Source organism: Cyprinodon tularosa, unplaced genomic scaffold (genome assembly GCF_016077235.1).
Source record: "Cyprinodon tularosa strain WSP-4 unplaced genomic scaffold, ASM1607723v1 ctg592, whole genome shotgun sequence".
Taxonomy (NCBI): domain Eukaryota; kingdom Metazoa; phylum Chordata; class Actinopteri; order Cyprinodontiformes; family Cyprinodontidae; genus Cyprinodon; species Cyprinodon tularosa.
The window spans coordinates 22,676-26,102 of NW_024039332.1; the positions used below are offsets into that span (position 1 = coordinate 22,676).

At 40.3% G+C, this 3,427-nt stretch overlaps 1 long non-coding RNA gene across 1 annotated transcript; it reads right to left on the bottom strand.

Annotated features, from left to right (window-relative positions):
• Positions 1–539: 539 nt before the first annotated feature.
• Positions 540–1,839, bottom strand: LOC119797653. The gene is made up of 2 exons (XR_005282608.1): positions 1,618–1,839; positions 540–819 (listed from the first exon to the last, which is right to left on the bottom strand). It is a non-coding gene; the product is annotated as an uncharacterized LOC119797653 (long non-coding RNA).
• Positions 1,840–3,427: the final 1,588 nt, after the last annotated feature.

Sequence of the window (3,427 nt, forward strand, 5' to 3'; positions counted from 1 at the left end):
CCTCTATTAAATCTTGCATCTGAAACTCCTTTCGTACCTCTTGTCCCAATTCTTCCTCTGTAGGCCTTATTTCACAATTTATCTGACCGTCACGCAACTCCATAACAGGCATCTGCACACATGGGTTTGATGGAAACATTGCATCACCAGCCTTACGAAACATTTCTCTGACACCTTGGTGTGGACTGGGGTCCATAATAGGCTCTGTTTCTGCAATATTAGATGTACTCATGAAAGGTTTTTCTTACCCTCTGAAGTGTCGAGTGCCTGCTCACCTCCCTGAGCCCCGTTTTGCTCCACCTGTTCCTGTTCAGGGTCCTTGTCAGAAAAATAGTTACTAAAATTGAACTGGGTTTGTCTAATCAGATCCAAAAGTTTTGTTTCTTCCTTCTGGTGTTTGTCTCGTCCGAACACACCAGCACCAGCCATTTTTTCACGAGCTTGTGACAATCTATTTTTTAGTGTATCCAAATAAAAACCACGTTGTGCAGTGTTTGGAGGGGGCCCCTCTAATTCCCAAAACATTCCATCTTCTCTCATTTTTTCAACCCATTCATCAAATTTTCTAATGTGGTGTTCTGCATCCTTCAATGGATAACTCGCCATGATCATATTTCTCCCTTTATCCAGACTCGCTTTTAACGAGGTGTTTCTGGATTCAATTTCTAGTCCACATGCATCCATCTTTCACACCTTCTGTTCACACAGTGTATAAAATCAGACCTCGACGTCTTACGTGAGATCCCTCGGTGCTTTAAACTTTTTACCTATAAACTTCAGTGAGCCGCTTTTCTGCTAAGGAAGCGCATTCGTCAACAACTGTGTCCGTCAAGGAAGTGTGTCCGTCAGTGAAAAGGAAAAAAGAAAGGAAATTTAGAGAAAAGAAAAGATTTAGATATAGTTCCACCTAGTTCACTCCACCAACTTTTAGGATTAGACAAACAAGTTACCTAATCCGGGCATCAGTCTCTTCTAGTTTTATGAGGAATATCATTTTATCGTCTCTCTCTTTTCCTTTTATAAGAGAAGAGAAGGAAAGAGAAAAACACCTCAAAAGGTCCGTTTCAACCTGACCCGCTCGCTTATTTCCAGTCTCGGTTTTTCGTAAATGTCCTTATGGGAGGTATACTGGCAAACTCTAGCCGGCTATGTGACTGGTTTCTGTCTGTGCGTCTGTTTTCAGAAGTGCATCTTTCGTGTCTGCAGGCAGACCGGGAATAAAATCACCGTCCCTTTCTGCATGCAGAAACCGTTGGGCTTTCCAACCAACTTATCCTAGTGAGCAGTATAGTTCTTGAAGACGTTTGCGCAGTCGCCTTCAGTCGGACTTTCAACCGCTACCCACAGCAGAACGCACGACTTTCTTTCTCTCTCTCTCTCCTTTTTTTTTCTTTTTTTTTTTTTTTTATGTGTACACGTTCGCAATGTAAAAAAAATTAAAAACCAACAAATACAACAAAACAAAAACCGCAAAAACAAAAACTAAAATCACTCTGAGCAATTTCTCTGTCCTCTTTTGCATAAAAAGCTTCAGCTCACTTCAGAAAATCACAACACAGCCAAAGTGTTTTAACAGTAAAAACACTGGAGATATTTTGTAATAAGGAATCTCCTCACCTTATCAGTTGTTTCGGCCGCAGGCTGTGGAGCTTTTTCCGTCGGTGGCTCTGTTGTCCTGCTTCCAGGTCACGGGCGGAAACACCAATTTGTTAAAGTGAGAAGGATTTGTCCCCTTCAAAGTAAAGGCTGTAACGCCCCGGGGCCTCCTCACACGGTTCTTTTCCTGGGAGCAAGTTATTTACTACTCTTAACTCAAACTCGTTAAAACCATATAAAAAAGGACTATAAAAACAGGAGTAAAAAAGTAACAAGTTTATTCTAGATCAGGTCGTTACAGGACAGAGAAAAATGCTTTGAGCTATGCACAGCTGTGGTCTCAAAAATCACGTCCGCAAGCGTCCGGCAAAGTTTGAGCCCCGATGAAGGTCATCCCCTGCTTCTTATACCTTGTGAGTCTATGTGTTGCATCATGTGGATGCTTAGCTGTCCGTATCAGAAACTGACACGCCATCCATGTCTTGAACTCCATGCAGGTTGCCTCTCTGTCTCAGGGTTACAGATACAGCAGCTCTCCTATCAGACCGGCTCCAAGATGTGCCCATATCCTTTGTACTCTTAGAGACACAAAGGCTGTCTTGATTAGATGACCTCCGTACACACCGTGATATCCACAATGTGAAGGAAGGCCTTCTGCTCTGTCTAATCTGACAAACAAATTAACAGTGCACATGATGTATAAATAATAAACCCTAACACAGGTTTGACTGTTAATTGGGATTTCAACAGAGGCTAATTAGCAGCTGAAAGTCCTTTCTGAATGTGAGAAAGATTAATCACTTACCAGAAAAGGTCACCTAGTTATATTTTATGCTAAGAAATTATGGCAATTTCTGATGGAAAGATGATTTTATACTAACAAACATGCCTCTTCTATCCTCACATTTTTAATGTACATTAAACAGACATTACTAATTGCTATTGCTTTCATAAACGTCCACAGAATTCACACCATGACAGCAAACTGGCATGGGGCATGACAGCTTAGGAAGCTTAGGAAGGTGAAAATAATGTTGGGTAATGTGGGGTAAGGATGGCAGGAAGGGGCAAGCTAGTCATTATCGTGCAACACCCCATAGGGCTGATCTCTGATGTGTTGACAATGATGTACAGTGGCATGAAAAAAAAAGAGAGCGTGTTAAAACTTGGTTGGACAGATGGCAAAAAATGCCAATATAATAAAAAATTGCAAAAAGTAGTTGGGATGAAAGTCAAGTTTCAATTCCTAAGACTCTTTAACAGTGTAATAATAATTATGTGTTTTCATGCCTAAAATTTTATTAAATTAGGATGAATGATGGAAAGGTGTGCAGTGATATATGTTCAGATTGTATCTGCATGGATGTTTTTATGCTATAGATGAATTTAATAATTTCTCAGTTTTTTTTAAATAAAGCTGCACACTTGTGCATTAGGTCCCTGGCCTGTCAATCAAGGGTTACATTCATGTCTAAGTAGATTTCCAGTTGGACCAAAAAAACAGGTGGATTTAAAGTGTAGATTTCTACAAAGTGAGCCATTATAAACAGCACTGTATTTAATTCGGCTGTGCCTCTATAATGTTGTACCTTTTAGTTGATAGGCCATGAATGAACTGTAGAGGTCATTTCACGCTTTGCATAAATTTTGAGCCTGGACCTCCTAAGGCAAACTTGGGTGACTGATTTACGACAGTATTCATATCCCAAGAATTCAAGGGTCTGCTTCAAAAAGCAGGTTCACTCAAAACTGTAAGTCTTCATAACCTGAAATGAGGGAAAATCTTAGTTTTTTGTTTCGCAAAGAGAGTTTACTCAACCTCTGTTTATGT